This window comes from Triticum urartu, chromosome 6, assembly GCF_003073215.2.
Source record: "Triticum urartu cultivar G1812 chromosome 6, Tu2.1, whole genome shotgun sequence".
In the NCBI taxonomy this organism is placed as follows: Eukaryota; Viridiplantae; Streptophyta; class Magnoliopsida; order Poales; family Poaceae; genus Triticum; species Triticum urartu.
In genome coordinates, this window is record NC_053027.1 from 116,209,450 (window position 1) to 116,223,794 (window position 14,345).

General features: G+C 44.6%; 1 long non-coding RNA gene across 1 annotated transcript; it reads left to right on the plus strand.

Moving 5' to 3' along the window:
- The first annotated feature begins 3,055 nt into the window (after positions 1-3,055).
- LOC125514648 lies at positions 3,056-3,989 on the plus strand. Its single transcript, XR_007286546.1, has 2 exons — positions 3,056-3,326; positions 3,411-3,989. It is a non-coding gene; the product is annotated as an uncharacterized LOC125514648 (long non-coding RNA).
- The last annotated feature ends 10,356 nt before the right edge of the window (positions 3,990-14,345 follow it).

A 14,345-nucleotide genomic window follows, 5' to 3' on the forward strand; every position in this document is an offset into this window, starting at 1 on the left:
CAGGTCCAGCACACGCATGCAATAGTTGAGGCCTCAATAGTCTAGGTCTAGTACGCATCTCACATAGTTCCTATTCTCCCCTGCTTCCGACCTAGCTGCTGCGTTGGACGGAACCTGCAAGCAAGTGGTGGTGGTGGCGCGGCGGCAAGCAAGTGACTTGTTGCAATCTCCCCCACTGCAAAATATTAACTAGACTAGATTTTGCAATTGACTTGTTGCAATCTCCCCCACTGCAATAAGTGATGTGTTGCGGGAAGACATCTGTTGCACAAAAAAAATTGCAACAAGAGCTCTGTTGCCAAAAAAATCTAAAAAAAATACTCTGCAACATGACCTCTATTGCAAAAAATCTGCAACACAACCTTTATTACAAAATATTTCTGCAACATGACTTGTTTTGCAAAAGGGTTCTCGCAACACGACTTTTGTTGCAAAAGTGACAATGATGCTTGACTGGAGATTGCGTTAGATCGGATGGCTTGTAGACCGACAGATATTTTAAAAAGATCCACCAGGCGACGCATAGCACGTCCCGTAGGTTTAAAGAAATGAAAATCATGTTGGGATCTACGGTAGGGTGCGTCGACTGCAAATTAAAATTTCCTACGCGCAGAACAACCAAGAACATGCTACGGGAGATGGATCACAGTTCGTTACCACTAGACGCGCAGTGCCGTGCAGCGGAAAAAGAGTTGGGGCAGCGCGTCCGCGTGGATCGTCTCCTCCTCGTCCGATCTCCCTCGTACATCCGGTGATCGGTTCCCACGTACAGGTTCGCCGGAGCGGCGCAAGTGCACTGCCTCTAATGGTATCCGCACGTGCAGGAGGAACATCGTGCGGCGGACTGCTAGGTCCGATCACACAACCGGCGGCGAGTGGAGGTGTCTATTCGCAACACATGCAAACCCTAGTGACAGCGCCGAAGCGATCAACCCCATGAGTGTGCCGCACCTCCACTATATATAGGCGTCCGTCATGGGCTCAACACTTGGGCCTCGCACGGACCCTAAAACCCATAAGTCTACTCGGCCACAATCCGAATACAGTTCGGATCACATCCGACCAGTGTCCTCGGATCCGACCTCGTAGGTTCCTTCCCTTAAGCGCGCGACCCCTTAGGTTCAAGTCGGCTTGGTCGCAGTTCGGATCAACTCCGAACTGCACGGTTGGTAGCGGCCTCTGGCAAGGCATGCCGAACACCAAGCAGACTATGAAGCTGGTTAGCGAACCTGTACATCACACTTCCATTCCTTTTGCCACACGATATATGTTGTCGAGCTCAAGGCGAGTCTGTCATCCTTGTGCTATCCCGGGCTCTTTCTCGTTCCAGTGATGTCGACCACAAATCGGATTATCTCATAATCCTTGTCGCATGGCCATGCTTATCCTGGTCGGATCACACGAGGGGCCCAGAGTATATCTCTCCTGGTCGGAGGGTCAAATCCCATCTTGCTCGACCATGTCTCGCAGCATGGGTCTGGACAAGCCTGAAACCTACCTTTGTAACTACCCAGTCACGGAGTAGCGTTTGGTCGGCCCAAAGCAAGTCTGTCACCATCCCGAGTACATGCGTCAGCTTAGGTCTTAGGACATAGAACATATGTTGTACTAGAGACTCACAGATGACATATCGCTGCATCTCATAGTTGGGTCTGTCCGACTCGGACCTTATCTCGGCTCGGATCCGACTACGTCGAATCCGACCAGATCTTTCCAAGTCCATATTATCCGGTTAGCATCCAATGCTCCATGGCTAGTGAGACCAAGCCATCGACTGTGTCATATACTAGTCTAGTTGGCTGCACGTCCACACAGCCCTTTCGACTAGAGACCTTTTAGGACAGTCATCATACAATGCATAGTCCCACAAACAAGTCACGTACTTGCTGATACACATAATTGATAATGTCCAAGGACTATATTTATTCATAAACACATAGGAAATATCATCATACATGATTGCCTCTAGGGCATATCTCCAACAAATCAATGTGAGCTATTGTTATGGTTGAGTACCTGCAGCAACAAAACAGATTATGATGGTTGAGGAAAGAAAGCACAACCATATTATATTACTTGCAGCAACAAAATAGATTATGATGGTTGAGGAAAGAAAGCACAACCATATTATATTATTTACAAACTTCTAAAGTTCCTGGAAAGGGTATTTTCTACTCAATGAAATATGTGAATAATTAACGAGGAATAAAATGGGTGATGTATTTGAAGAATTGCTCGGTTAAATTTGCCGAGAGATAATTCTTCAAGCAAGTGAAAGATGAGGATGCACTAGTACAGAACCGGGCTGTATCACCGGTTCGTAAGGCCCTTTAGTGTAACATCCCAAAATTCTAAATTTTGGAATGTTAATTATTTAAATGGGATTAATTAAAAACTTGCTTGTGTTCCTTGTTGTTAGTTAATTTTGACTAGGATTTGAAACTTCTGGAGTTTTAAATGAATATTAAACGAGAGGGAATAAAAGGACTTTCCCAATTATTCGTTTGGATCTTATTTTGGGTTCGAGAATATTACCAATTCAAATATGAGAGAGGATGACATGACTTCCTCAAAGAATGATATTGGTGAATAATTTAATATTCTCTTATTTTGGTTTCAACATTTAAAACAAATCCAATAAAAAACTGAGAGACGGTAATATGACTCCTTCAATATAAAAGAGTTGGAAATGATTTAAATGTTATTTGCATTTTTCTCTGGAGTTTAAAAATATTTTATGCAACATTTTATAAGCGTCAAATTAATGTTTACGAAAATATTATATGTATTTTTATACGTATTTTGATCTGTAAAAAATGTTCACTATTCTATTTATTAGTGTATATAGTTTCTAGAAACTTTTGGTTTATTTCTAAATGGATATGGTGTTTATATACGCTATATTTCCTTTCCCGGTTATAAATAAACAATAAAACCAGCGTCATGGGCCACATCGGAGCATCCCACTTCTAAATCTCGCCCGCGCGCGCGGCGGAGCAGGCAGCGCCCAGCAGCAGCGGCGCCCCAGTCTTTTTTTTTTCTTTTCATCTCCTCTCTCTCGCTGACACCGCTGACCCGCCTTCGTCCTTAACCATCAGCCGGACTCCCATCCGTGCACGAAGCTGCAGCGAGCCCGATCCAAATCCCGCGAGATTCGCCCGATCCCGAATCCCTCGCTCCAACCCGCGGGCACCAAGAGACTCCTCTCAACCCCCTTGACCGATTCCCACAATCACCGCTTGAGGCCCGCCCCGATTTCGTGCTCGCTGGCCTCGAGAAGATCCGCCGAAGAGCCAAAACTCCGGCGAGTGAATCGGTCATCTCCGGTGATCCCCTCGACTTTCTGAGCTTCGCTTCTTAATGTACGCGTTGTTTCCCCACTCCTTGACCCTTTTGTTTTCTCCTGGAAGCGCCGAACCGAGCTCCTAGAAGAAGCCCCGAAGGCCACAGGCACCAATCGCTGCCCCTGTTCATCCGCTCCCGCCGTCGATGCAGGACGCACCGGGGAACTCCGACGACTCCCCTGATTCTTTCGTGCCACGCCCAACCTCCCCGTGCACTTCCCTAAGTCAAAGAACCACCGGAGACGCCTTCTCGTCGACGCCTGAGACCACCGCCGTTCAAATCCGGCGAACCTCCGGTGAGGAAATTTCCCCTCTGCCCAAATCCTATGACGTGGCATCATCTCAGCCACCCGTGCTCACTTAAATCCGATGGTCTATGTTATTTCCTCAACTAATCGGTAACGACGAATGTCCTACTGCCACGTGTCCACAAATTTTGTTTTAATCTTTTTCGGCTGAGGCTAGTTGTAATGGGAGTATCATAGGTAGTATCATGCATGCCAACTAGGCAAATTTGATGAGGAGACATAGAATTAAATGAAGAAAGAGAGGATTGAGTATCATATCATGATACCGTATCATATTAAATGTTGTGCTACTATGTGTCATGCATGCTAATAAATGAAGTCATCTATGATACTTACATATGATACTATGCACTAGAATGTACTATTATATATTAATATCGTATGCATAACACTAGTATATGATACTTTCCATTACGACCAGTCTGAAACTGTTTCTGTACTTTTTGATAGGTCCCTGGAATTCAATTCATCATAACTTTTCAACTGTAGCTCCGTTTTTGACAAATCCAATTCCGTTGGTTTCATACTGGAGCCCTATTTTCACTTCACTCATAAGTTTTAACTTTTGAACATTTCAAATTTGATCAATTCGGATTTGAACTCATACCTTCATTTGATCATATCAGGAGAACCGTATATCCTATTCAATTGATTCTTTTTGCGTCTGAAAACCTGTATCAAATACTTGTTGATCATGTAATGTATACTCCAAAGGCAAATATGTTTGACCTGGTTTGAATTTAAATTTAATTCAAACTTCGTTCCACTGTAACTTGTGTTGTAGTGCTCCTGTTCCATCAATTCTTTTTGCAAATGAATTGTTAGGTCATATGTGCTCTGTTAAACACCATGTGTGTTCCTCCTTAGAGCATCTCTAGCCGTTGGCTCCCCACGACTCACCATACTCGATACACCCCGGAAACACCAAGATGTATTTGGATTTGAAGGAACGTTTCTGGTGGACTGGAATGAAGAAAGATATTGCTGAGTATGTAGCTGTATGTGATGTATGTCAGAGGGTGAATGCAGAGTATCAAAAGCCAGCAGGATTGTTATAGTCTATGCCGATAGCCGAATGGAAGTGGGATAAACTTGGCATGGATTTTATCACTGGATTGCCCAGGACCAAATCAGGATATGATTCTATATGGGTAGTAGTAGATCGCTTGATCAAAGTGGCTCACTTTATCCTAGTGAAAACCACCTATACAAGTGCGAAGTTGACCAAGATATACATGACGAGGATCGTATGTCTGCATGGAGTTCCGAAGACCATCATATCAGATAGAGGAACACATTTTACCTCAAAGTTTTGGCATCAGCTACACCAGACTTTGGGAACGAGGTTAGAATTTAGTACAGCCTTCCACCCGCAGACAGATGGACAGACCGAGACAGTCAACCAGATTCTGGAGGATATGTTGAGGGCCAGTGCGCTAGATTATGGATCTAGTTGGGATGATAATTTGCCCTACGCGGAGTTCTCATACAACAATAGCTATCAAGCTAGTCTGAAGATGGCATCGTTTGAAGCCCTGTATGGACGAAGGTGCAGAACACCGTTGATGTGGGATGAAGTTGGTGACCGACAGTTATTTGGACCAGATTTGATCAAGGAGTCTGAAGAGAAGGTTAACTTGATCCGAGACAGATTAAAGGTAGCTCAGTCCAGGCAGAAGAGTTATGCGGATTCGAAACACACGCATGCAACCTATGAAATTGGAGATAGAGCATATTTGCGAGTGTCACCTCTGCAAGGAGTGAAACGTTTTGGAGTTAAGGGAAAATTAACCCCGAGGTTTATAGGACCGTACCGAATTTTGGAACGTATGGGAGAAGTTGCCTACAAGTTGGAGTTACCTGAAGGACTGTCAGGAGTTCATGATGTGTTTCATGTTTCACAGCTGAAGAAGTGCCATGCTGAGATGGCCGATATACCGCTAAGAGATACGGTGCCCTTGGAAGCAATTCAGTTGGACAGTGATCTGACCTATGAGGAGAAACCAGTCAGGATTCTTGAATTTGCCAGCCGAGTCACCCGCAGCAAGGTTATCAAGTTTTGCAAAGTTCAGTGGAGTCACCATACCGAAGATGAAGCCATCTGGGAACGAGAGGATGATCTTTGCAAAGACCACCCACACCTATTTTCTAGCCAATCCGAATCTCGCCCTCGAGATTCATCTTAAGGGGGTAGGTTTGTAACATCCCAAATTTTCAATTTGGAATGTTATACATAGATCATTCATGCATATCATATTTTGTTGCATTTCGTTTCGCGATCCTCGAAATTCTAAGCAACTCAAGGGCCCTCGGAGAGAGTTGGGAATTTCACTGTTTTCATATTTGAATTTTATCAAATATTGAAACGAGGATTATTGGTTTTAATTATTTTTCTCTCCGAAAATATTTTCATATTAAAATATATGAGAGGAGATAATATGACTTCTCCAGAATAAATGAAATATGGGAGGAAAAATATTAAAATCAAATATGTGATTTTATTCAGAGTTTATTGCTATTTTATTTGAATTAGAAAAAATGCATGTTTTTCAAAAATGCATTTTAGGGCCAAGAAAATGTTCATCTTATTTAAATATTTTATTTAGACGGTGAAAATTTGTTTTGGCATTTTTAGATTTTTATTTGTTTTTCTAGGATTTTTTTCGGCGGCACATTAAAAAAAGTCTTCACTCCGCCGACTGGGCCGAAGCCCAGCCAACCGGCCCAGCCCAGTCAGCGCCCCGTCCGCCTCGTCCCTGACGTGGGACGACGCCCGCCGCCGCACGCCGCTGTGTTCGACCGGGACTCTGTCCCCGCGCCGCCGCCTTGCCCCCTCCCCCAAGCCAGCCGCCCCCTCCTCTTATATACGCCGCCCCCGACCCCGACCCCCACCACCACCCGAACCACCCCGCCGCCTAGCGCCGCCGCCGCTGCCGCCTAGCGCCGTCGACTAGCGCCGCAGCCGCCGCCTGTCGTCGCCGCCCCGCCGGCACCCGAGCACCCGCCGGATCTCGCCGGAGCCCCGCCGAGGTAGACGCCCCGCCGCCGCCGGTTTTTGAGAGAAACCGATTCGTTTTTTCGAAAACCCTAGTTTTCGTTTTTTAGAATAGATCGGTTTTATTTTTTTCCGGTTGAGTTTATTTAGCGGATGTTTGTCCGTACGTTAGTTTTAACGAACGGTGTTCACTCGTTAGCCATAGACAGCGAACGTTCGTTCGTTAGCTTGTTCGTCAGTTTTCGTTTTCTCGGATTTTCCGCGATTATTTTCGATCGCGATTTCTGATCCGATTTTCCTTTTAGTTTATCTTTTCGCTCGTTTATCGGAATCAGGCGATTCAAGCGCCTAGAACTTCGTCTCGAAACCCTCTTTTGTTTAATCAACTTGAACAAGATTTTGGTACTGTAAAATTTGACTTTAGTACAGATTAGTAAACGGATCTTGTTTCTCTCGCAGTTTGAGTTTCGTTGCTCCGTTTGATTTGATTATTTTTGCAAACCGGAGTTTTTAAGTTGAACTTTCTAGTTAGATCTTTTTATTTGAGATTTGCCCGTGCTTCTTTGCTTGAATGCTTATGTGTGCTATTGTTTGTTTGCGATAGAACACTCGGAGTGCGAAGCGTGCTACTACGAGTCTTGAGGTTTTGCGTATCATCAGCAAGACAAGTAACACTTTGATCATACCCCTTTATCTCCCAGTTTTTATGCATTAGTTTCAATCCTCAAACATTGCATGGTTAGGTTGTGATATAACATGTGGGTTGGGAAGTAGTTGATGAGGTAGAACCTATTGCCCTGTTATTATCAAACCTTTGGGAGTTACTTTTACGTATTGCTTATATTGCTATGCTATGCTCGTAGACGTAGTTTGGGCGAGTGAATCCATGACAGATGTGAGATTGTTAATTAATGGTTCAGCTTAAGGTGGCAACTTAAATACACATCTGGGTGGATTGCTTGTCGGGCACCTGGAGAATCCAGTGTTGTCCTAGGATATCCCGGAGTACCCGTGTGATAATCCTAAGGCCTGCCACCCAGCCTCAAAGGGAACTGAGATATTTCATGCTAGAAACTTCCGTGTGCAGCCACAACCTATTATGGGCTCTAGCATAGTTGAGTAAGTTGCATGACCTCTTCCAGTGGTAGGCTAGCAAATGTAAAGGGATGTAGGTTGGTACGGTCTACCCGGGGTTAGAGTTAATGCTTCTGAAAAACTGTGTCTCGGTCATCCGTTTCTCAAACACCATGTAGTGCGAGAAATCCAACGGAGGAGATCGAGTCTTGTGGGGAAAAGTGCGCAAACCTCTGCAGAGTGTACAATCTAATCATGGTTAGCCGTGTCCCCGATTATGGACATCTTGAGTATCTAGTACTTGGATTATCATATCTATCTCATCACTCTAACTTAATATTGTTGGGTTGATAATTACTTCTAATTGGGATTGAGTTGGAGGAACCTTCTCAATGATGTTTCAACTACCATGATAGTTAAATAAAGTTTAATCCTTTGTTTTAGGGAAAAATTGGCTTTTCGCAAAACTATAACCATAGAGCTTTCCACCAGCCAAATATGCATGTAGTGATAGCATTATTCTGTTCTTGCTCTACTGTGTTATATTGCCAGCATATTCCATGTGCTGGTCCGTTTCCGGGCTGCAACGTATTATGTTGCAGACTTTTCAGACGAGGAGTAAGGTTCGTTAGGTCGTTGCCGTGCAGCTCAGCTATGCCGTTGGAGTTGATGTACTCACTTTATCTTCCAAGCCTTCCGCTGTTATCGTATTAGATGGCCTTAAGGCATATCTATTGCAATAAGTTCTCTTTTGAGACATTTGATGTAATAAGTGTGTGATTACTACTCTGTTATAAATCCTTCGAGTACTGTGTGTGTTAGCATTACCGATCTAGGGATGACACTGAAGCACTGAGACTTGACCGTTTGAGGTCGGGTCGCTACAAGATGGTATCAGAGCACACGCTGAGTGTAGGACACGACCACTAAGCTAAAGCCCTAGATCACTATTCTCTCCTCATTTCTGACTCCTCTCCATTTTCTACTCTTTAGGATGGTGGACGCAAGGAACAAGTTTGCACAACCGGATGAAGAAGCACCTTTTGGACGACACTTGAAGGAAGTCACCAGGTACCTGAACATTGGAATACCAAGCTTCATCGGGACTTACAACGCCACTTTACCAGAAGAGGAGCGATGGATGATTCAAGTTCAAGTTCCAGGAAGGACATTCGCGCCAGTCACTAAGCCCATAGAGTTTTCCTTTGATGCACCAACCTGGAGTCTAGGAAAGAGTATGGCAGCTCACATCACCATGGGACGCATTGGAGAAGTTTACCATAAGGAGCTTAAGGATACTATCTACCAGATTTGTGGGCGCCGAGATGAGCAATGGGAGATGATCAACACCAGGAAGGATAGATCAATCGCAGCTTTCATCCAGGAGTTAAACCATCACATTCGTCGCTAGAAGAACCAGATGTGCGCAGGCATGATAGATCTGAAGAAGGCGATGACAAGGATCACGGAACTGGAGGAAGAACTCAAGGCTACACGCGAAGATTATGAGGAGGAAATCGTCGTACTAGTGGAAAAGAATGATGATCTGGAAAGGAAGCTAGGAGTCTTCATGGGAGACCCTGCGCCAGGAGGAGAAGACGATGAACCCAAGGAGATTCGTTCTGAGGACTACATCATCATCGACGACACCGACTCGGACCCCGATGATAGCGATGATGACTATGAAGACGAAGCTGGAGCAGACATCATGGAGTCTTCGACCGATCAATATTTCTAGCAGACCACCACATCAGTAGTAGTATTCCACCATGTTTATAGTATAGTCCGAGCACTTTTGTAACGATAGATTAGATCGATTGTATGCCCTTGCTTGGTTGATTGAGTGAAATGATTGTGTTTGTCTCATGTGCATATGGGTAGTGTTTTTCTCATTAGACCCCATTCTATTCTATTCTCTTCCCTCTAAAAACCCCAGATGCCTCCGAGACGTGACCCCGGATTTACCTTCCCACCGGAGCTCACTCAGTTGATCCAGTAGCAGAATACCCTGATGCAGTTGTTAGTTCAGAACCAAGGCAACAACAACAACAACCCACCGCCGCCACCACCAGTTGATAACCTAGCCCGTTTTCTGAGGTTGCAGCCGCCGGTGTTTTCCAGTAGCACCGAGCCGATAGTGGCAGATGATTGGCTCCACAGGATTGGAAGGGAGTTAACCACTGTAGGATGTACTGATGCTGAGAAGGTGCATTTTGCCGCACATCAGTTGGATGGACCAGCAGCCTCATGGTGGGAGAATTACACTGTCACCTACCCTATAGCCACTGTTACATGGGATCAGTTCCAGCAAGCTTTCCGCACAACCCATGTCTCAACTGGAGCTATGAACATGAAGAAGCGTGAGTTTCGCAACTTACTCCAGGGGAACTGTACTGTGGCTCAGTACATGGATGACTTTAGCAAGTTATCTCGCTATGCCCATGATGATGTGGCCAGAGATGCCGCGAAGCAGGAGAAGTTTATGGAAGGGCTGAATGATGAGATGAGCATGCAGTTGATGGTGGCAACATTCAACAATTACCAGGAGTTGGTAGATAAGGCTCTTATGATTGAAGGGAAGTGAAAGGATCGAGAAGAGGTGTCTAGAGGGGGAGTGATTAGACACTAATTGCTAAAACTTGCAGTTTTTAATTTCTTTAAGTTGACATGGAGTTTTGGCACAAGTTTAACAATCACAATACATATCAAGCAAGCATGCAAAGAGTATATGAGCAGCGGAAAGTAAAGCATGCAACTTGCAAGAATGTAAAGAGATGAGATTGGAGTGTGCAAACGCAATTTGGAGACACGGATGTTTTGTCGTGGTTCCGATAGGTGGTGCTATCGTACATCCACGTTGATGGAGACTTCAACCCACGAACGGTAATGGTTGCGTGAGTCCACGGAGGGCTCCACCCACGAAGGGTCCACGAAAAAGCAACCTTGTCTATCCCACCATGGACGTCGCACACGAAGGACTTGCCTCACTAGCGGTAGATCTTCACGAAGTAGGCGATCTCCTTGCCCTTACAAACTCCTTGGTTCAACTCCACAATCTTGTCGGAGGCTCACAAGTGACACCTGGCCAATCTAGGAGACACCACTCTCCAAGAAGTAACAAATGGTGTGTTGATGATGAACTCCTTGCTCTTGTGCTTCAAATGATAGTCTCCCCAACACTCAACTCTCTCTCATAGGATATGGATTTGGTGGAAAGAAGACTTGACTGGAAAGCAACTTGGGAAAGGCTAGAGATCAAGATTCATATGGTAAGAATGGAATATCTTGGCCTCAACACAAGTGTAGGTAGTTCTCTCTCAGAAAAAGTAGGTTGGAAGTGTAGGTTTGTTCTGATGGATCTCTCCACGAATGAAGAGGTGGTGGAGGGGTATATATAGCCTCCACATAAAATCTAACCGTTACACACAACTTGCCAATCTTGGTGGGACCGAATTGTTAAACTCGGTCGGACCGATTCAGCAAAGCTAGTAACCATTAGGGTTTTTGGTGGGACCGACTGGATCAACTGGGTGGGACCGATGTGCTAGGGTTAGGGTAAATCCAAAACTCGGTTTGACCGATTACTCAAACTCGGTGGGACCGATTTGGGTAATAAGTGAAACAGAGAGTTGGCCAAGCAAACTCGGTGGGGCCGATTGCATATCTCGGTGGGACCCTAATCAGTTCGATCTCACCGATGGGATCTCGGTCTCACCGAGATGGGCTTGCAAACTCTCTGTTGCCGATTGCATATCTCGGTGGGACCAAAAATATTGCAATAGGCAACAGAGAGTTTGCAAGCCCATCTCGGTGAGACCGAGATCCCATCGGTGAGATCGAACTGATTAGGGTTTCTGGCAGTGGCTATGTCAACTGAACTCGATGGCTCCGGATAGAAAGAATCTGTGGGGCCGAGTTGGATATGTGGTGTGGGACATATTTGGAAGTGAGAAAGTGGTTGAGGGCTTTGGAGCATATCACTAAGCATTTTAAGCAAGCAATCCATTTAGCAACACCTCATCCCTTCTTAATAGTATTGGCTTTTCCTATAGACTCAATGTGATCTTGGATCACTAAAATAGAAAATGTAGAGCCTTGAGCTTGGAGCTTGAGCCAATCCTTTGTCCTTAGCATTTTGAAGGGGTTCCACATCCTCTAGTCCATGCCACTTCATTGTTGAACTTATCTGAAACATACTAGGTAAAAGTGTTAGTCCAACAAGAGATATGTTGACATTAATTAACAAAACCACCTAGGGAGCACTTGTGCTTTCAATCTCTGTGGCACCCCGGCTCAGAGCGACCGGTTTACCCTGCATTGCCAGCCCGAAGACCATGTCTTTTGGCAACACACAACAAATTGGTACAGAAAATAACCGCTTTATTGATACTAGCGGAACAGAGTTCAAATTACAACAGCGGTCGAGGCCAAGCGGCACACTCGGTGCGGCTGAACAATATGTACATTATTTAGTGAACATAAAGGGGCCTCGATTCGAACAACTACGTGGCAGCGGAATAACGTCGTAGCGGAAGCTCCATATCACAGGGACACCGATGTGGACACGATCTAGACTCGAACAACGTTCCTTTCCAACGAGACTTTCCTGAAATCTGGCATGACACGCCAGGTCAGTACATTGAATGTACTTGCAAGCTCACAACAAGCATAATCATAATGGCAAACAATATCATGATATTTAGCTAATTATTAATGATGCAACACTATATGTCAACATGCTGTGATCATGCTCGAACGTCCCTCAGGACAACTTACCAACCGTGATCATACTCTGATCACAAACACCACCAATGTGGTAAAACACACCACCAACGTGGTAAGATACACCACCAACGTGGTAAAACACACCACCAATGTGGTCTTTAACAAAATGACTCGTGATCCTTACGGCGATCACAACCACAACCAATATCTGGTCCCAAATTCCGCGATGGCCTTTCTGCCATCCTTGACGATGCAAAGTTTACAACTTAGTGTGCAATTTTTATCATTCGTTGACTCATGGTGGGACCTACTACGAGGTGTCCTTAACCATGGACGCGACAATCGATAGATTATACACTCTGTAGAGGTAGCACACTGGACCCACACCACGGAACCCATGGCCTCGTACTCCCATTCGGGTGGACCAACGGCATTCCGATGAAACCCCTCCATTGCCACAGCACTCTCCCGGCCACTCCGACCCAAATCCACAACGGGCTGGTCCTGGGTGGCCCCGTGTCTACCAAAGACACCCTGACCACCATCGTGGTCAAACTCCCACTCGGGGAAACTCCCACTAGGGGAAATCGGTACCATAATCTTATCAACGAGCACACAAGGTTAAGTCTGCTTGCCGGGCCAGGGCAAACATGACATAACCTTCCCTAGATGGAGGCACCGACCAGAGGCCGTGTCAATGGACCGAATCAAGGTCCCCCATAAAGGCAAATGTGGTTGCACTGGAAAGACTCGATTCAGCGGCACCATGACCCAGTCAACGGTGTATTCAAGTTGAGTTATTTTCAGTTTCAACTTTAAACTAACAATGACCGGTGTCATAGCATGCCATGAAATGCAAAATAACACATGTATCGTAAAAATAACCGATGTCATATATGCACCAAGCATAACCGTCAACAACTCACGTTACTCTACAGATGACTCACAACTTAATCAAAATATTTTGCAACAAGTTTCATTGATTTCTTACGCAAGAAAGCAATTCCGATAACTTTTTCATATGCATAACAAAAGATTTCACTATGAACAATTCTTACTTTCTTTATCACTAAATTAAGTTCAAACTTTCTGTAAAACAAGTAATATGATTTAACAGAATATTTGCTAATAAATTCTTATCAATTTTAGGAAGGCAAAAATATAGTTAAGATAACTATCATGCATAACAAAATTATTTCTAATATCACCTCAAATAAATCTTAACTTGCTTTATCCACTAGACTAGTTTCAACTATTCTGTAAATCAAGCATAACAACTATTCAACATTTAACAGAATACAAATAACTCAATAATTATTTAAATGCATGGATTAATTATTTCATCCAAGTAAGGAAATCACAAATATTGAAATGGCATCATAAAAATGTTGATGTGGCTTGCCTTAGTGCAGGTGAGGTTCACAAGCCTCCTGGTGATCCTCAAGACAAGCCTCACCTTCTGAAAATAATTTTAAACACACAAGGAAAATATCTAGAACACTTCTGAAATTCACCAGAAATTCTAAACAGCTCAGAAAAATCTCATCTTTGGTGAGGTGTTAGATTTTCTTCAAAGAACACAATGCAAAAAAGAATCAATTCATTTGGACTTATGGTTAAAAAGTAATAACTGTTTGAAGTGTTCTGTAAATTCAAATGAATTTGAATAAAAATAAAAAGACTGGGGGGGTGATGTCGAAGGCATAAAAGCCCAGGGGCTCCACCACTCGTACCGCTTCGCGCGTGTACAGAGAGACTGACTAGCGGGCCCCGGTAGTCAGGTGGGGGAAGAGGGAGAGAAAAACAGAGACTGCCGCGGCTTCGCCGGAGCTCTCGCCGGCGACGAGGTCTCTTTGGCCAAAACGAGAGGGAGGGATGGCAAGAGGAGGTCGAGGCGCA